The sequence below is a fragment of the Nanorana parkeri genome, unplaced genomic scaffold, assembly GCF_000935625.1.
Source record: "Nanorana parkeri isolate BGI_ZX_2015 unplaced genomic scaffold, ASM93562v1 scaffold382, whole genome shotgun sequence".
Taxonomy (NCBI): domain Eukaryota; kingdom Metazoa; phylum Chordata; class Amphibia; order Anura; family Dicroglossidae; genus Nanorana; species Nanorana parkeri.
The window spans coordinates 964,996-986,725 of NW_017306650.1; the positions used below are offsets into that span (position 1 = coordinate 964,996).

Sequence of the window (21,730 nt, forward strand, 5' to 3'; positions counted from 1 at the left end):
ACAAAGGGGCAAAAAAAAAACTCCGAAAAAAAAAAAAAAAAAAAAAAAAAAAAAAAAAAGTTGCTAGGATGTATAGTTTGTCACGTCTGCAAAAACCCCTTCCTGTCTCCTACCAAATATTTTTGTACACTCTGCCTGCTGCGTGTTCTCAGTGCAATGTACATTTGGTCAACTCGAAGCATCTGAAACATGCCCAGAAAGGAGCCGAGCACTGGGAAAATATAAAGCACACAAATCCAATTTTGCCTGTTTCCTGCTAAATCTGATTAAAATCGATTTGTTGGTGGCCCTGCTAGCACTACCCAGCTTGACCAAATTGAATTTTTAGTAGACTTTTGCTGACGGAGCCAGGTGGAAAAATGCCAGCCAAACAGTGACTGCAGCCAGTCATTAAAGTCACGGGCTATCAGAGTACAATAGGCATTTTTCTTGTCCATCAAAATCTTACAGTATATGGCCAGCTTTACTTCAATGTGCATGTGCCAGAGTTACATGATCCATAGCCAACGAAGAAGCAGCAGAGAAGAGGGCAGTGGTGGCATGTCAGCAGTGTAGGAGGGCAAACATGGAGGTCAGTCTGCCATCACATTGAAGGTCTGAGCGTGGGAGAGTGTGCTTTCAAGAGAACTTTTCACTTTGCCCTGAAACAGCCAGATTCCCTTAGCCCTCGTTCACACCTGAACGTTTTGTAGCGCGTTCTACGCTCGACGAACGCTCTACAAAACGCTCAAAAATATAAATCCTATTGTATTCAATGGTCTCGTTCCCACCTTGGCGTATTTCCGCCCGTCCCTAACGCGCTACACACCTGAAAAGGTACAGGTACTACTTTGGGCCGTTTTGTTGCGCGTTTCCATTGGGATACAGCCAAGTAGCCTTCGGAAACGCGCAACTTTTTTACCGCGAATCGCGGTAAAAAAACGCGCGACAGACGCGCATATGCAATACGCCTAGGTGTGAACGAGACCTTTAACTCACTGCAGGTCTCCCAGAAAAGGTCTATATGACTGAATGTAAGATTCTGCCATACTTAATGACATTAAAGGGCCACAAGTCTCTTGGCAGGCAGATATCAAGTGACCTAGGCAAATCTTTGAGTTGGAAAAATTAGCTCAAAATCACCCATAAAAATATTACTGTGCAAGGCAATCTTCAGTATAATATCAGTGAGAAAGAGGGGATGGAGTTATCTCCACCCTTACACAAATCAGAGTGTTTGCATTGTTTGATGGTAAATTATACATACATACATACATACATACATACATACATACATACTTGAATGAATTATATACCCTGTCACTGATTAGGAACAACCCTGTCCATCCCTTCCTTTTAAAACTTGATTTTCAGGCTATAGAGATACCTACTAGCATAAGACGTTTCCATGTTCACATCTACGGGTAAGATCTTTTAATTTCAGTGACAGATACAATTGCTTTTGTTATAATGATCAAGGAAGCAATTATGACACGACACCCCATACGTTCTTGTAAATTCCATTGAAATTGTATGAAATGTAATCATACCATCCACATTCAAGGGTGTAGCACAAGGCTCAGTGTGATTGGACAGTACATGGCAATTTAGCATAGAGGTGGTAAAATACCCAACGTAAAGAATCATTTTTAATAGATCAGAGTTATGCAATTATATAATCATGTAATACCAATAAAGGAGGGAGCATTGCTGGGCTTATATGGTAAATGTGATTGTTTAAAGTGAATCTCTGCAGCTCACTAATGCTTTGGCGTATAACTGAATGTAAGGAGCCAGGGCTTAGCGCCAGGAGGGGGCAAGGCTCAATCTTGAGTCAAGACCTATTGAGAAGCCTGGGCAAGGGAACCAAGGAACCCCTCAGGGATTTAAAGGCGAACATGGGTACATGGACAGCAGCTACTGTAGGCCTCATTTATGCCAGGCCATATTTACATCTATGAATAAAAGCAACTTATAATCTTAATCATTGACCAAGCGTTAACAAAAGCAAAAACCACTTATACACTTTAACAGCCAATGCTCATTTTGGAAGTCTCAGCATCAGCTATTAAGCAGAATGAGGAAGTCAGGAGCATATGTCATGACCTTCCTTCTGATACTACCGTACAATTAACCACCAGCCTGTATATAGCCCTTCATTACCAGGCCATTTTTCTGTTTTCACTGCGACCCAAAGCTAGCATCTAGCGGGGCTAATGCCCACTATGGCCCCGTTCATACCAGATGCAGTGCGTTCCGGCCCAATTCTGGCCAGAATGCACTACCTCTGCGGCCGGCTTACTTTTTTGTGGGGCAGGAGGGGGCATGGCGGGCCATTGAAGTGAATGGCACCGTAGCCACGCCATCTGGCTGCAATGTGCTTGGCCACATGGGATCGCAAGGCACATTATGCCTGTAGTCCGGTGCGATCAAAATGCTTCAAGCGAGGCAGTGCGTTCTGGCCAGAAACGGGCCGGAACTCACTGCACCTGGTGTGAACGGGCCCGATATGCTGACAGCAGAGCTATGCTGCAGCTGGGAAAGATCCTGACAATATTGACAGCTGGCTCTGCTTCTCTAGAGCCAAAGCCAGAGCGAGTCAGCTGTGCCGTCCCTTCCACCGTCATCAGTGAGCAGTTCGTACCATCTAGAAAAACAATGAGAATGCCCTTGAATCAGAAAATCCACACAAACTTACCTTATCCGAGTTTAATGTAATTCACTGCAGCCAGATTTCATACATCTCCTCACATGTGGGGTGGGTGGGTTGATTTCCTGAAGCCTGTGTTGCGCAACTTCCGATTTAACATATCAGCAATAATCCAAAGCAGGTCCGAATGCCACCTGTGGCTGCGAGATGTCTCTTCATATTAAGACACTGATACATTGGTCTTTCTGTATGCAAGATCAATGACACCGCAAAGGGTGCTCAGGAACAGGCCCTCAGCATTACTGACAAGTAAGCAAAATGGGGGCCCTAGAATGCCAAGGGGCAGACTGAACAAAAGCACGAGTGTATGGTCGGCATTAGCCTGAAGACCTCTGTATTTAGGTCATTTCTGGGCAAGGACTAGGACTATGAAGCAAGGGGACATAATGATAGGCCCTGAATATGTTTAGCAGCTGCCAAATTCCACACCCTCCAGAGCATTGCAATACAATCGATAACGCTCACTAACAGGAAGACACAAAACGTAAAAACCACAAGGGTCCAAGCTGATCATCCTGCATTCAGTACAAGGAACCTTGGCAGAGCCAAGAGAAAAAGAACAAAGATGATGACAAGGATCTGCTCCACTCCTATTGTGCAGAGATTGTGACACAAAGGAAAAACAAAACTGGGAATGTATGAAAATGCTATTATTACAGAAAGAACAGAAAAAAACATGTATGGCTACAAGGCAGAGAACTCCAGTGTGAATATGTGGAAATCTCCAATCCAATTTGAAAAGCAGGATTTATTTATGACAAACTAACCAATTTACACTTCTGCCATCATTTCTGGCAAATGGAAGACAAACCAATACACAGCCAGAGATCCGACGTCCTGGTAAATTGTGCGTGTGCCCACCCACTGCAATACATCACCAGTTTGTCTCAGGAGAAAAAACAAACAAACCCAATAACACTGATTAGTAGAAGAAATCCAACACAGCCATGCATCATAAAGCAGGAGTGGGCAAACTCCAGCCCTCCAGATGTTGTTGAACTACAAATCTCATGGAGGCATTGGAAGATTCTCACAGGCATGACTCCCAGAGACAGATGCATCATGGGAGTTGTAATTTTAGCACAGCTGGAAGACCAGAGTTTGCCACTTTTAGACCCCATTTACAAGGTGACATATGGGACCTCTACGGCAAGAACATGTGGATTCCTGCGGCAGGAATCCCAGACATCCCTGTTCAAATGCGGCTGCTGTGCCTATTCAAGTTAATGACAGGAGCCGCATGTCTCAGCAGCAGCACACGAGTTATCATGCATGGTACAATTACATGCCGTTTACGATAGATGGTTGTCACTATCCTGCGTCTATCCCAAGCTGCATATAATTGTTCAACGTACGATTACATGCAGAATGCCGATGACAGATGTGGCCGCTGTCACAAGATCATTAACTTGAATGGATACACCAGCCACATCTGAACGGGACATCTGCCATTCACGCCCCAAAAATACCTAGGTTCCGCAGGTCTCCCAGAACGCACCAGTGTGAACGTAGTCCTAAGCACGCCACTAACCCGCCGAAAATCGTACGATTTTCGGCACGTTTTCAAGTGTGCTCGGAAGACGAATGTCGTGCAACCTTACAGTAGAAGAGGTCGCACGCTGCCCATATCGCCTGCCGATTATCTATGATCGCGGGATCACCCGCGATTATTGCACGATAATCAGCAGCTGCATGGACACCTTTAGACCCATACAGATTTTCTTTTTTTCCTTTTACACTGATTACAGCCCATGCATGCTGTGGATTTCAGATCCATAATTTGGAGCATGTCTGTGAAGGTTCCCATTCATTCAGGTCATGGTATATCTGTAAAGGAGAAAATCAAGGCAACTGGACTTGCTGTATATTTCTTGAAGACGTTTCGCTGATCATATGAAAGAGCTCACATTTTCCCATCAAATTAGCGAGGGGTAATAAAACAAGCCAGTCAATTGCTCAAAGCACAAAACCCCCCCAAACCCGGGCTGAAACTTGAATAAAGGAAATGAGACGGCTCTGACTTCATCTTCATTTGTGCAACACCTGTTCTGCAGGCCCTAGAATGCCCCCAGCAGGGGCAGAAACCTTATTAATTAGCCTGTGAAGAACTACAATAGATACTATTTACATGACACTGTTTTTAGGATCAGCTTAAAAGACGTGATTAGATCACTCTGGTGTGGAACATAATCCTGGAAAACCGAGATTGACATCAATGATGTCATCAAAGTCACATCCATGGCAACCAAATATTTCGACCTAATGTCATAAATCAGATTTGAATTCTAAAACAATAGAAATGCAAAAACATTTTACGAGGTTTAATAGTGTAAAGTTGAAAACCCAGAGCAAGCATCTAGATTCCAGGTTAGAAGTCATAGTTGTATTTAGGGATGTCCCGATGCCACTTTTTTAAGTCCAAGTACAAGTACAGGCCCTCATGTACTTGCCGATACCAATTACCGAAGCAATGCTAGCATCGGTATCGGGACATCCCTAGTAGTTTTGTCTTATTACATGTCACACTACATCACTGCTCTGCATCCTACTGAATACAGACTCAGGAGCCAAACTTTAAAAGGAGAACTATGAGGCGAGTGCTTTTCACTCACCTCATAGTTCTAGCCGACCTGTGACAATGAGACTGTCACAGGTCGGGTCAGTAGATCGGGAAGTGAGCGAACACATACCGGCGTCCGCTCACTTCTCGATCCTGTCACGGCAGAGATCCGTGACAGAGGAGGGACTGGATTCCCCCCTCCCCAATGCTCCAGCGGTGACTGGCGGAACGGACGGGGGGCGGGTACAGCTGGCTCTGCCTCTAGATAAGCAGAGCCAGCTGTCAGTCACGCAGCTGGGCGGATCCAGACATAATTGTCGGGATCCATTTCAGCTGCAGCGTCACAGTATAACGCGAGCTGCAGCTGAGCTTTGGGTAACGGGAGGACGTTAGTTTGTGTCCTCCCGTTACCATTCGGAGAACTATGGGGGAAAGCCCTAACCCCATAGTTCTCCTTTAAAAATGCATTCAACTAACCGAAATATTAACATAAATGTATCTTATTTGTGCATCACTCGGCTCAAATCATCTGTTTTGGTGCAGACATTGTGCTTCCTTCTGGAGGGTGGTTACTTTTGTTCCCCATGGTCCCTGTGTGTGTTGTCAAGTAGCCACCGCTCCAAGCTCGCTCCCTGATGGACTACAATGTTTACTTTGCTCATTTGTATTGAAATTGTAGTCCATCATGGGAGCGAGCTTTTAGCGGTGACTACTTTACAACACACACACAGGGACCATAGGGAACAAAAGTAGCCACCCTCCAGAAGGAAGGACAGCGTCAGCACCAATTCAGAAATTCAGAGAAGATTTGAGGATCTACAGCCGAGTGATACACAAATAAGATACATTTTTGTTAATAAATGAATGCATTTTTAAGATTTAACCCTTGATTTTAGAGTCACTTTAATGTGGAATTCAGGAGTTACTCTGTCCAATTCAGGAGTCAGAAAAATGTATTTTCCTTTAGGAGCCAGCGCCATTGACAACTAGAGAAAACCTCAAAAGTTAGGCGCCTACTGTAATTTTCAAGGCACACTGGGAACCTGGCTCCTGCGATAGTCCAGCCCCTACCTATTACTGGACAATGAAGGAGCAGCAACACACTGGTAGTCATACTTGTCCACTCTCTCCTACTGTAACAGTGTCCGCCATGTTAGACTGACAGTACTCTGCAGAACAGTAGAGCCCAGCTTGGCTCAGAGAGTAAATATCAAGACCATTACAAGTACTTATGCTAGCTGTAATCCTTAAGAAAATTAAATCCTCTTTGCAGTAAATGGACATCAGCAGAAAAATCATTTTCCGGAACACGTGTTTTAATTATTATTTTGCCATCTTATAATAGAATGAACACACACACGGTAAATGCAGTGCCCTATACCTTGAAGCATCACCTTATATTATTTGGCATGGGCTCATCTATATTTTACAAATAAGTTTGGAAAACGCTGTCCCTAATAAACTGACATTATGAATACATGACAAAGTTAAATCCACCACAGTATGATGACCTACGGCACAGCAGATGTTTCAGTAGCCATACTATTAACAAAGATTACACACAATCTTCAAACACCCACAGGGGACAGCTTCATCAGCTCACAGATAGCTTTTACGCTGTCTGGTATCTTCAGCTCAGACGTTTATCATTCCACCTCAATTACCTTGTCTCTCTTTTCCACCTATAGACTAACCAGACAAGCCGCACAGTGATCTCAGATTATATGTATATAAAAGTCCAAACAATGCCAAAAAGAATTCAAATTGTTATCGACTGGCACATATAACAAGCAAAGAGGTATTGACCCATCCTTGCAAGAGTCGAATAAGTATCAGTAGCCCTCAGCAAACCACGCCAATCACAGACTGGCAGATGTCTATGAGGTACCTCCAAAACAACCTTCCATCAGCTACTGAGGATAATGGTTGTTGAAAACATTAGAAAACCTAATATTAGGTCTTGTTCACACCTAGGCGTATTGCATATGCGCGACCGCAGCGTGTTTTTTTTTACCACGATTCGTGGTAAAAAAGTTACGCGATTCCGAAGGCTACTTGGCTGTATCCCAATGGAAACGCGCAACAAAACTGGCCAAAGTAGTACCTGTACCATTTCAGGCGTGGGCCGTTTTGTAGTGCGTTAGGGACGGGCGGAAATACGCCAAGGTGGAAACGAGACCATTGAATACAATGGGATTTATATTTTTGAGCGTTCGTCGAGCGTAGAACGCGCTACAAAACGTTCAGGTGTGAACGAGGGCTTACTGTTAGTCCCCATAGCATTTAGGGACACTGTGTAGGATACAGGAGCCTAGGGGTGGTAGTACTATGCCTGCCCACTGAACTACCCACTAGATCCCACACACAGCTTTAGCACAAAACAGATGCCATTTTTCATTGCTTCAGTCCCTATTCACACCTGAGCGACTTTTCATGCATTTCCTAAAGCATGACAATGCTCAACAATGAAGATTTGCATTATTTTTGATAGTGCTCGGTCACACCTAAGCATCATTTGTCGCACACAAAAAAAAAGTGAGCTTTTTATTTTGGTGGGAAAACGCTTTTTTGGTCCCATGGCCTTCAATGGAGCGCATGAAAACATGCAACACAAGAATTTGACCGTGGTAATGTTGTGCATTTGTGAATAAATTGGTGGATTCGGGAGGGTCCTTGCTGGATGTGGAGGCTTTCATCTGCCTGGTAAGGGCCTACTAGTACCTCCAAAAACCCCAACAAGGCCAATTACAAGAACCAGCAGAAGGCCTGGGAAGAAATTGGAGGATTCAGAAGTGTCCATGCTGGACGTGAAGACTTTCATCCGCCTGGGAAGGACCCGCAAAAACCTCTACAACCCCAGTGATGCCCATTTCAAGAACCATAGAAAGCAGCAGAGGGCCTTGGAAGAATGTGGAGGATTGTCCATGCTGGATGTGGACACTTTCATCCACCTGGTCCCGACCAGCAAGAATGGTGCTTGCCAATTACAAGCACCGTGGCAACAAACTGCATGCAAAGTTTTTTGGGATTTGGAGCTCCGATAGCAAAAGACACCAGAAAAGAAAAAAAACTAGGAAGCAGATACAAGGACTATGCCAACAACATATGATATCAGAGAAAATACTGTTTCCAAACAGAACCGTCTAAGGGCCTGTTCACGTGATTTTCTGGTCCAGATCTGGAGACGCGGTATGCATGCAGTGCGTTTTTGATGTGTTCCAGTTAAAACATCCGTTTTTTTTTGTTGGAGTGGGGCTGTCAGTATGTTAGCTGCAGTGCAGCGCGTTTGACGCGTCCGTGAATTTCCAGGCCGGACAAAATGTAACATGCAGTATTTTTTTCTGTCTGGACAGGAACGGACTGCGCTCATGAGAACTGTAGCCCATAAAACACATAGGGATACATTTTGGGTGCATGAGCGCACGGATCTGGTCCGGACAGAATGCGGACTTTGTGTGAACAAGCCCTTAAGCATGAACAGGGACTGAGAAGCTTTGACTATCAGGATCCCATGTACCATCCAACTTTGATAATAGCCTCAATTGACGGTTACATACACCAAGATAAAATATTTTCAATTGAGTTCAATAAAATGTAAAAATTATGGTCACATGGCCCCGTAAAAAAAAAAAAAAAATACAAATAATAATGTTCTATATACATCCAGCTAGTCATTCACCAAATGATTTTAATGGATGAGATTCAGTTGGGGGTGAAACAAATTAGACAAATGCATTTTTAATTATTATTTATATGTTTTATTTTGTACGTTTATTCTGCTGCCCTTCTTATAACTCACACCGTTACACCTTGAAGGATATAAACTTATTGTGCCTTATAGATGAGAGGAAGCAAATCACATTGTTGTGATGTGAATTTCCACTGACTACATACATAATACTATCAGAAATTCTGTAGGCAGAGAGGATTATGATGCCATTGTAGTCTCATACACACAACCCTCCGAGTCTATCACTGGGGTTTCCACCTGACAAAAAACACAGCAAGAGGGTGGGAAATTTCCAAAGTTAGGGAGAAATAAAAGCATTACAGTGACTGTGAAGCTCCCTTCATACAGAGAGGCTGTTGCTTCATGAGTTTACTAACCACTGCTATATGGAGGGGGGTTAGCAGTAAATATTGCAGCAACAGTTTAAAGGAAATTACATACTGCGTCTCCTGTGTAATCTCTTTATAGAGAAACACAGAAAAGAAGATAAAAATAAGTCAAACACCACAATGATCCTTAAATATTAACAGACATAACAAATAGAACAACAAATCTAAAGTAAACATAGTAAAAGGCCACTCAAGGTTTTGACGTTGCAAATGTAATAGAGTATTTATGCTATAATGTGAGAAATAATGACAATATTTGTAAAACGTTTGCTAGAACAACTGAAAAGATGAGCAAGAGAATCAATGTATGATTATGTACAACCTGTGCAAGTCCAACAATGCAACTGAAACAAATATTTATGTTTCATGTTTGTATAAGTATACAACAAAAATTTAACAGAATGAACTAAGAAGTGCTTTGTAGATTATCATTTTATATGAATGTGCCTAAAAACTGGAATTTAAAAAGGGAAATGTCGTCTTTACTTTCTTGGGAATATATGTAAATGAAATCAAATGATTGTGAACAAATTTTAACTGTTCGTATTGTTTGCTTTCATCTATGTACAGCCTTTCATTTCAATGCAGACAGACTAAAAACAGACAAGGTAAGGACTAGTTCCCACAGACCATGTGATCTAAGCTGCCAAGGCTGGCAGCGAAGGCAAAGCAGCTTTTTTCTTTTAAGGTCCGAATTTTAGTGCCAGTCAGCAGGACTCAGACAAAATTCAGTTCATGGGTGGCCCCCTCCAGCACCAGTAGGTTCGGCAAAAGTACATTTTTTTATCAGCTTTTGTCAAATGAGCCGGGCCAAAAATGTTGAGCCGGATGACTGCAGCTGATCAGCCGCAATCACTGAGAGCTAGGCGAGCACTGGCTGTTAGAATACAATAGCCGGCAGGGGAGATTTCACCATCCACACTGTTTAGCATGAATAGGGGAACCGATCAATTTTGTTTGGTCATCCTCGAGGTTTGAACCAAAAAAAAAAAAAACTAGGACGTATACAGCCCGCTTTAGTTACTGCAAGGAACAGGTACTTTATTCTGAAACTGGTGTGATTTGATCATGCTGATGTTAGGCCTCTTTCACACAGCTTAGAGTCGGCCCGTACAGATCCGTGTGGTGTGCACGGCCGTATCGGGCCCTTCCCGGTAAGGACAGGTGCTGCATGTGACTGTACGCAGCAGCCTTTTCTTCCCTAAGGCCTCATTCGCACGCAACACAAAAAATTGTACGCATATTTGTAAATGTGTATAGACGTGTATATGCGTGAACTGTATGCAATCCCAGAATGCATAATTTTGAGTAGAAACTTTAATGTACTCTACGCGTGTAAAATACGCAGAAATTCTGAGCCCGGGCGCATCCCAGTTCCATTTTTTTTGCGCATCTTTACGCAGAGCAAAAATACAGCTCCATATGCAGCTATATGTATGGAGCCATTTATTTGCATATGGGAAAGAACCCTGCATGCATCTATGCGCAGCGTATTATACGGCAGTGTGAATGAGACCCATGGGAGGACACGAGCGGGTGCCCGAGCCCGGGCGCAGACAGAACCCATCCTGTCTGCATCAGAGTACAGCTGTGCAGCTCGGGTGAGTGTACAGCGGTGTACGGCCGCGTCCTCCCATAGGGAAGAACAGGCTGCTTCATACAATCACATGCAGCACCTGTCCCTCCCGGGAAGGGCCCGATACAGTCGTGCACGCCGCATGGATCTGTACGGGCCGACTCTAAGCTTTGTGAATGAGGCCTTTTAGAGTAAGTCTTAATAAAGTGTTGCAGTATTACAATATGCTCATTCAGAAATATGGATTGCATTACTGGCAGCACAAACATGAAGGGTTGTCACTATGTCTTCAATCATGGATCTCACCAATACAATAGACTGCAAACAGTTGAGGAGAAACCCACAATGTTTGCCTAGAAGACCTGGAGCAATACATGAAATACCAGCACAACATATATAATGCACCATACAGGCCGTTCTCAGGACAGGACTGAGTGCGACCAAACACTGCGCCTTTATTTACCACTTCCAGTAGGACCACATACCTACAACTTACAAAGTGCTGCAAATTTATTGTAAACATTTATACAACACAAAATATGCTACATTTACCCCAATGCAGCTGCCCGTCTTTACTCCTTACCACAATTACACACACACACACACACACACACACACACACACACACACACACACACACACACACACTCAACACACACACACACACACACACACACACACTTACTAGAGCCAAGATAACAATGAATACCCAAATAACAATGAAACTAACAACTGCTGCAATGTTTACCTTCAATGCAGAGATTTTCCCCACAATGCTTTTTTGTCACTCTGCCTTCCCCTCCTATCAGCATTCTTTTTGTCAGCATATGAACTGATTGTGATGATTGTGATGCTGCTTCTTCCTCTCACACTCCAACGCTGCTGTACAGTGACAGCAAGGGGTCAATACAGGTCAAATTCAGGTAACCACACATCTTGCATTTACCAAAACTACGGTATATATCTACACACCAAATGCCCGGAAATTGTTATGCAGTCAATGGCAATCTCGTGACCTACAGACAAGTGACCTAGTAGAAGAGATACCACAGCACCTAAGAATACATTATCCATTCTACAGGTCTCTTGTACAGAATTAGGTAGGCTATACACAGTGATGAACTGACAAAATGTAACTCAGAGGGCGCCCCTGTCAGTAACCTTCAATCAGATTGAAGGAGCAGGTTGGAAAATTCTCGCCCAAACGGATCTAGCAGCTAATCAGCTGCAAGCTCAGTTCGGGTATTCATACAGTGGCTGTCAGAATACAATGCAAAACAGCGGGGGATTCCTCCATCCACACTCGTAAGCATTGATGGAGGAATCTGTGATATTTTCTTCATTCAGCCCGCAGGTTCAACAAAGAAAACATAATCAAGTATAACCGGCTTTAGAAACATCCTCCTGACACCATATCAGTAACCCGCACAACAGCCTTGAACTATTCGATCTGTATTGTAATAGTGAATAGTCTACTACTGCTCTGATGACACCCTACATATTACAAGACTTAACTCTGATGACAACTTATATACTAGCAGACGGCAACAGCTTAGCTACAATACACTCCATCTAGCCGATAGCTCATTACTGCAAGACTGTTGCATTGTTGTAAGATAAAAGAAGAACCCTTCCCTTTACTCCATAGTAAGAATCACAGCTCTCCTGCTGTCCCATGTCTACATCTACGGTCAGTCTAAAGGTGCCCATACACCTTACGATTATCGGACGATAATCGTATGCGATCGACTTTTCGAACGACAATCGTACGTGTGAATAGAGTGCCCGACCGACATTACTGTACAATCGTACGACTTTTGACGGTCAAGCATGTTGGAAAACTTTGCTCGATCGTACGATTGTCGTAAGGTTGCTGCCGTTTCCGTCCGTCAAAAGTCGCACGATCTACACTGCGCATGCGCGAACGAAAATACGACAAATCAATTACCGCATTTCGTCCAGGTGCTTTTTGTTAATTACGGCTAAATTAATCTTGCGATCATCGGGGCAGGATGGGGCTGTCGTACGAAAATCGTACGTACGTGTCGTACGATTGTCGGCGGGTTTCTAGCCTGCTCGTCCGATAGCTGCGGAACGGGCCGGTGTGCGCACGCGCACACTGCCCGTTCTGCATTGCGGTCATCAGAAGCCCGCCCCGCTCGCATCGATGATCGCAAGTACGATCTGCCCGTCCAAGGTGGGCAGATCGTACAAGCTTTCAATAAGCTTACGACCATCGCAAGACAAAAGTCTTGCGATGGTCGTAAGGTGTATGGGCACCTTAAGGCTAGAAACAAGATCTGTGATTGGCTGTTGTAAATTCCCGCAAATCACTAGTATCAGCTAAGTTGTGGAAGTGTATATAAAGCCAATGTTTTTTTTTTCATTTTGTATAGCATATGGAAGGGTCGGGAGCTCCTTTGGGTTTTTATGACTGTATGGGTCCCTGCTGGGGAGATTCCCCTTTGCTTTGGGTCCAGGTGACCACAGTAGAGAGTAATGGGAAATCCAAAATCAGGAAGAGAGTACATTTTCCAATGTGGACACTGGTCTGTGAAGATTGTCATTCATCCAGGTCATGGTATATCTGTAAAAAATAAGTCAACTGGACAATTCAGAATTGAGAAAGCTGGTCGGGTGTCTAGTGAAACGTCTTCAAGAAAAATACAGTTGCCTTGACTTATTTTTTACAGATCTAATGTGGATACTTGGTATGGGGACAACCGTCTGTGCTTTGGAGAGATTTCATTCTTACTTCAATACTTTGGATAGATCTCCTCTTACTTTCTTTTTACTCTATTCAAAATTTTAAAGTTAGACGTTTGGGCTATACATACACTCTAAGAAGCTATTACTGTATAACTTACTGTGCCCCTTACTTCACACCACCCACCAATGCCAAGTCCATTACTCCAGACAGCTACACCAACCCATGCTGATAGCCAGATCTGACAGGTACCAGTGCTGCTCACAAGGCAAACTTCTGAATTGTGCAGGACTCGCATTGCTACACAATGATGGAATACATGAAAAACACATCCATATGTGGCTAAGCAATCCATTGCAGATTTCAATGAGTAATTCCCATGAACCACACACACCTTGTCTCCACCTTTTAATCTAGTGGAACAGAAACACATAAGTGCCAATAATTGGGAAGTTTGGACATGTGGTTCCATAACGAATGGAGAGTGCAAGTAACCCAAGTCCTAGGGGTCCCAAGAATTATTTGACAAGTCATGATGACACTTTTTCAGCAGACAGAGGGCCAATCATTGCTCTTGGGGTACATACAGACTTTAACAAATTGGTTTTCAGTTAATCTTTCAATGAAGGCACGTCTGTGAATGTTACCCAGTGTCATGAAACTGGTTTCCTTACACAACCCCATTGAAGTATCAGCTGTGATGGCTGCAGGACTTCCCATGGTAGCAAAAAATAATCCATTGCAGATTTCAATGTATCAATCCCTTGAACCACACACCTCGCCTCCAATCTACAACCTAGTGGAACACATACAATACCACATACGTGACAATAATTGGGAAGCTTGGACACGGGTTACTTAAACTTTCCATTTGTTAAGGAACCACAAGTGCTAGATGTCCCAAGGATTATTTGACAAGGTTGCCATATACAACTCAGCTAAAGCATCAGCTGTAATGGACGTAGGACTTCCCAACGGTGCAAAGAACAAACAATTTCAGATTTCAATGTGTCAATCTGTTGAACTACACACATCGCCTCCACCTTGTAACCTAGTAGAACAGGTACAATATAACATATGTGCCAATAATTTAGACGTGGGCTATTTGTACTCTTCATTGGTTATAGGACCACAAGTCCTAGATGTCCCGAGAATCATTTGACAAGTAATGACACTTTTTCAGCAGATAGATGGTCAATCAATAAAACAGGTTGCCATACACGACCCAACTGAAGCATCAGCTGTCATGGCCATAGGACTCCCCTAGGGGCCCAGTGCTTGGTATTAAACAGAGGTTTTCCAACTTATTCCTTACAACAGGTTATGATCATTCCCTCAAAGTTTGTAAACTTTTTAATCCAATGACCCAAATAAAAAAAAAAAACAGTTACCAACCTAGAAACCAATAAAACCATTGGCAGACTAGACTGACAGGGTTATTCACAAAAGGGTGAAGAGTTTGGAGAAGGCAGGAGAAGTAAACAATCTAGGACAACATCGCTGAACTGGAAAGTGAGGTGTATTGGATAATTTTTCCAAATGATCTATATGTTGTCCTAGATTGTTCACTTCTCCTGCCTTCTCCACACTCTTCACCCTTTTGTGAATAACCCTGTAAATTTACTACACTGCCGTGTGGTGACACATCACAAACGTGTTCATGGCCAAATGAGGGTCATGACCCATCACAAGCATATCAACATCCAAACGAGGGTCCTGACCCATCACAAGCATACCCAAATGAGGGTCCTGACCCATCACAAGCATGCCCATGGCCAAATGAGGGTCCTGACCCATCACAAGCATGCCCATATGAGTGTCCTGACCCATCACAAGCATGCCCATGCCCAAATGAGGATCCTGACCCATCACAAGCATGCCCATATGAGGATCCTGACCCATCACAAGCATGCCCAAATGAGGGTCCTGACCCATCACAAGCATGCCCAAATGAGGGTCCTGTCCCATCGCAAGCATGCCCAAATGAGGGTCCTGTCCCATCGCAAGCATGCCCAAATGAGGGTCCTGTCCCATCGCAAGCATGCCCAAATGAGGGTCCTGTCCCATCGCAAGCATGCCCAAATGAGGGTCCTGTCCCATCGCAAGCATGCCCAAATGAGGGTCCTGTCCCATCGCAAGCATGCCCAAATGAGGGTCCTGTCCCATCGCAAGCATGCCCAAATGAGGGTCCTGACCCATCTCAAGCATGCCCACGACCAAATGAGGGTCCTGACCCACCGCAAGCATGCCACGGCCAAATGAGGGTCCTGACCTATCGCATGCATGCCCACAGCCAAATGAGGGTCCTGACCCATCGCAAGCATGCCCACAGCCAATTGAGGGTCCTGACCAATCACAAGCATGCTCATGGCCAAATTAGGGTCCTGACCCATCACAGCTACAGAAGACTGATCAGAAGGCTAAATCCTGCATTACCTCGCAGGTAGGTCACTCAGTAGATCTCTGGAAGGTCAGATGTCTCACCAGCCACCATTGTCAGTGAAACATCTGTCCATCTATGATGAGTTCTACAGAAAGGGATCAACAGCTGTAATCGATCATTACAATACCATTGATAAGAGATGGAGACTCTAGCTGCCAGCAGCAGCCACATGGACACATCTAGAATATGGGACCCTCATGTGATCACCCAGGACACTCTCACAGGGCCAACAAAACTCCACAGCCCCCAGCTGTCTGTACTCCCCCCCCCGGGCCAGCAATCACGGCATTACCTTGAGAGCAGAGCTGCAGCATCCCTCCGAGGCCCTCGGTCCCGTACACGCCACACTTAGCCCCACGGAGATCCCGTAACGGTTCCAATAGAAGAAAAGCAACACACACAATATACAGCAGCCAGCCGCCGTACACCGCCTCCTCTGCCTGACTGGCGCCGCAACCCCACTCCAGTCCGCACAGCCGCCACAGACACGCCCACATCCAACATAGGTACGCCCCATCCCGGCCCACTGTGAGGACCTACACACTAACCACTCCCACCATGAGGCAGGGTTACTGTTATTAGTCACGCTCACACTGCTCAATGCCCGCCTCTCGGCTGTGCTCCAAACTTCAGTCCCCGCCTACATTCCACAAGTGCTTTACAAACCAGGGAGTCCCGCCCACTTTCTGTGTATCCACGCCCGCATCAGGCAAAAGCTAGTGGTGATATGGCTGGGAACAGGTGGCCTGAGCTCCGTCCGCTGTTGAGAGTGTGACCGAGACCGGGGGAGAGCGCATTCCTATAGAGGTGGTCGCAGTGCCGGGCTCCTAATCACACACAGAATGCTCGGACATGGTGGCCGTGCCTGAATGGAGCTATAGAGGACCACCAATATTACGAGGTGCGCTTCACTGACCTCCAATATAACTGGGTACATTACACTGACCTCCGATTTAACAGGATGCACTACACTGCACACCAATATAACGGGGTGCGCTACACTGCCCACCAATTTAATGGGGTGCGCTACACTGCCCACCAATATAATGGGGTGTGCTACACTGACCACCAATATAATGGGGTGCACTACACTGACCACCAATATAATGGGGTGCACTACACTGATCTCCAATGTAACGGGATGCACTACACTGGACACCAATATAACGGGGTGTGCTAAACTGACTGCCAATATAACGGGGTGTACTACACTGACCACCATTATAACGGGTGTACTATACTGGCCACTAATATAACAAGGTACACTACACTAACCACAAATATAACAGGGTGTACTACACTGACCTCCAATATAATGGGATGCACTACACTGACCTCCAATATAATGGGATGCACTACACTGACCTCCAATATAACGGATGTGCTACACCTCCAATATAACGGATGTGCTACACTGACCACCACAATAACGTGGTGCATTAATACACTGACCACCAATATAAGGGGGTGCGCTACAATGACCACTAATATAACGGGGTGTTCTACACTGACCACCAGAATAAGGTGATGCATTACACTGAGCACCAACATAACGGGGTGTTCTACACTGACCACCCATATAACAGGGGTGTACTATACTGGCCATCAATGTAACAGGGTACACTACACTAACCACCAATATAACTGGGGTGCACTATAGTGGCCACCAATATAACTGGGGTGCGCTACACTAACCACAAATGTAACGGGTTGCACTATACTGACTGGTAATATAGACCACTAATATAAATGGGAGCACTGCACTGGCTACCGATGTAACAGGGGGCCCTACACTGACTGCCTGAATAAGGAAGGGGGCGCAATACTGACCACCAAGTGGGAACACTACTCTGACCCCTCAATGTAACTGGGGGCACTACATTGACCAACAGTGTGATATGGAGCACTACACTGACTGCCAGTGACAGGGTGACTGCACTGACCACCAATGATGGAGGCACCACACTGCCAGTGTGACAGGAGGCACTACACTGCCATTGTAATAGGGTGTTCTATACTGACAGCTAGTGTGATGAGGCACCAATTTAACTTGGGGCACTACACTGACCACCAGTAACAAGGGGAAGTACACCTGCTACCACTGTGATGGGTGACACTACATTGACCACCAGTATGACAGGGTCACTACAATAACTGCAAGTGTGATGGGAGAGGGGCACTACATTTGCAGCTCATTTACCTGGGTGCACTACACAGATCTCCAATGTAATGGGGTACTACACCAATTACCAGTATGATGGTGGGGAACTACTCTGACCGCCAGTGGTGGGGGGACAATTTTCCCTGAGTTGCTTTTCTGGATATTTGTTTTATGTCCTGTTTACTTGTGCCAATCATTTTCAAATATAGAAAAGGGGAATGTTAAGCAAACAATCCACCCCCGGTGCCATATACTCTAGATACACCTTTGTTGAAGATGCTAGTGATGTCACAATCCTGCCTATATAGATTTAACGTACTTATGATGGCTCCTTATATCTATTTATTCCCATGTACCGGCTGCTAGGCTTCCATATTTGTGTTTAATGTCGAGATTTTTAGATTAGCCATTAGAAGGTGCTTAGAGCATTGGTTCCCAACCTTTTTTCACTTGTATACCCCTTGGCAGTCCATTTGCATAAAAAGTACCCCTCAATGTGGGTGGGGTAGGGGGGTGGGGCTAATAGCATGTGTAGCGCATCACTCTGAATGGTGGGTGTGGTCAAATTGCACTAACATTGGGAGGGGCTTAAAGGTGGAGAAGAAAATGCCTGAATCACTAGATGGGAAAAATGCCACTCAGTTGGTTCGTTGGAGGGAGCTAGGAGGCTGGGGTGGGGGGCTCTTTAGGGTATGTCATATTTCAGTGTGTGCCCAGTGTAATCTTGGGACCTGTTTGGGGAGTGGTCTGTGACACTGGATTCCCTGGATCTGGGATCTATCTGGGGTTTTAGGACCACTCCATTAGAGATGTCTGGGCCATGGGGGATGCAGATGAAGCAAGGGTACAGTCTAGTGTCTCACCTGTATGCAGGGTCGGATTTCCCACATGGCCACCGAAGCCCGGTGTTCTATCAAATATTGTGACTGTGTTAGAATGTCCAGTGATGTGGTCACACATTTTAACATAATCACGCCCACTTTTTCGACGTTGGAATATGTGACCGGCAAAAGGAGAAGAAGTCCAACGCTTTCTCAGCTGTTCCAGGGCAGATTGGCATCGCAGATGGTAGGTTCTGCCCTGGAACAGCTGATCGGTCTATGACTTTGTGAGTGCGATCTTACATTCCACACAGTCAGATAGAAGTGACATTTCAGCTGTTTAAGGGCAGATTGGTTCTCCTGCACATACAATGATGCCGATCTGCCCTGAAACAGATGAGAAAGTGTCGGAATTCTTCTCTTTTTGCCGGTCACATATTTCACCGCCGAGAAAGTGGGCATGATTACGTTAAAATGTGTGACCACTTGACCGGTCACACATTCCAACCCAGTCACAATCTGTGATAAAACACCGGCCTCGGGGAGGCAGGGAGTAAATGGGCGACAGTGGTGTTGAATTCCTGTCGCCTAATGCCCAGGACATGCAGTTCCGGCAGGTAATTTTTTTCTACATTTAGCCCTGCTTCGGGCAAGCAGGGCTAAAGGTAGAGCAGGGAAGCCGCCGTTTGTTTTGTACAAGGGATCTCGGAGATGCCGCCGAGATCACCTGTATCCAGCCTGCAGGTCTGTCCCCCCCTGCAGGCTACCTCTCTCCCTGCCAGTCGCCTCTCTCCTCGCTGGCCACCTCCCTCCCCACTGTGGTATTTGGGCTCACACCGCTCTTATAGGGGATCGGAGACCACAGAAAGTTAGTTCAGGATGGAGAGCGGGGTGCAAAGCGGAGACCGTCCGTTCTCTGCTCTGCTCCGTGTGAACACTTAAAGGAGAACTACGGGGTCAGGGCTTTTCCCCATAGTTCTCCTTAGGGTAACGGGAGGACACAAACTAGCATCCTCCCGTCACCCTAAGCTCAGTATACCGCAAGCTACAGCTCGCGGTATACTGAGAAGCCGCAGCCAGAGCGGATCCTGACATTGATGTCGAGATCGGCCCAGCTGCGTGAGTGACAGCTGGCTCTGCCTATCTAGAGGCAGAGCCAGCTGTACCCTCCCCCGTCCGTCCTGCCAGTCAGCGCTGGCGGATCGGAGCGGGGAGGGGGGAATCCATCCCCTCCCCTGTCACGGCAGAGAGCCGTGACAGGATCGAGAAGGCAGGAACACCGGCATGTGTTCGCTCACCTCCCGATCTACTGAGCCGACCTGTGACAGTCTCATTGTCACAGGTCGGCTAGAACTATGAGGTGAGTGAAAAGCACTCGCCTCATAGTTCCCCTTTAAGACAGGAGAGCTGCACTCGTAGCCTTCCCAGGAGAGCCAACACAATGCTGTGCTCAAACTCTTGTATTGCAGGTGACAGGTTCAATAAAGAGAACCTTACACCTCCAAATGCTATCACACAGGGGCCTAGTAGCCCCTGTGTGATAGTAATACAATTAAGTGGAAAAAAATAATAATTAAAAAATTATAAAATAAAAAAAAATAGAAAAAGGAAAAAATTATAATTAAAATAAAAACAGTTTAAAAATGTGATACAAAAGTAAAAAATGATAAAATGATATTTAGTAGTCCAGGGGGTCTACAGTAGTACTTTCAGCACTCCATGGAGGGGATCGATGCTGCAAAAGTGAAGCAGGTCTCATCTGATTGAGGCACCATAATGGACTGACGACCAGTGTGACCCTGAGAAGAGATGGATCGGGGCGGTTTTATGATGCGGCTCAGGACTCAGGTCTAAGGGTTCAGGTCCCAGGACTGAGAACACAATTCTCAGGACTTAGCACTTGCATTCTCTGTCTTACTCCCTTTCCTCTTTGCGCCAGATTGCAGGAGGCAGCATACGCCTTTAAGCAAAGCTGAGGACATATCATTCAGCCGGGGACTGAAGTGTCAACAGCCAGAAGTATAGAATGAGTGTCGGAGAAAGCAGCTACGGAATGACTCTGTGGACCTTCTGCACACAGTTAAGTCTCTGACTCCCCCACTGCCACAGCCTTTTTCTCTCATTACAAAAATAATTTCAAGTACCCCCTAAATGTGCTGCCAAGTAGCCTTGGGGGTACTTGTACCCCAAGTTGAAAATCACTGGCTTAGAGCATTTACTTTTTTTTGGCCTATGTAACACTTTTAATCCTGTCACTGGCAGCATCTCCCTGATGACAGGATCTCTAAAGAGAGCACTTACCTGCTCCTACAGCATCACCTGCTGCCCAAAGTGCTACATAATTTCATGTGCCAGCAAGACACCATAGAAGCAGATGAGTGTTCTACCTGCACTCTTAGCAATCTGGTATCTAGTGGCATCTAGGATCACTAGTGTGATCATTGGTTCATATTGTCCTTTAGTCAATTCCCCACCCCCTGAGTGCAACCCACCTGAACAAATACTTACTTTCCTTCTCTATCCAGCAGTCTTTCCCTCTACATGTTAGCCAAGTCAGATTGTGGAAGAGCACTGCAGGACTTCATACAGTATGCCTAGCAAAGGGTATTAGCAGAACAGATTCTGCTATGGTACCTTTTTTATATCTAGTTAAG

At 45.2% G+C, this 21,730-nt stretch overlaps 1 protein-coding gene across 1 annotated transcript in view; it reads right to left on the bottom strand.

Annotated features, from left to right (window-relative positions):
- ARHGAP29 (Rho GTPase activating protein 29) overlaps positions 1–16,474 on the bottom strand; it is a 127,582-nt gene extending 111,108 nt beyond the window's left edge. The window contains exon 1 of the mRNA XM_018559219.1: positions 16,387–16,474. The gene's annotated coding sequence lies outside the window, so the exon portion shown is untranslated. The remainder of the gene's footprint in view (positions 1–16,386) is intronic.
- Between the last annotated feature and the right edge of the window lie 5,256 nt (positions 16,475–21,730).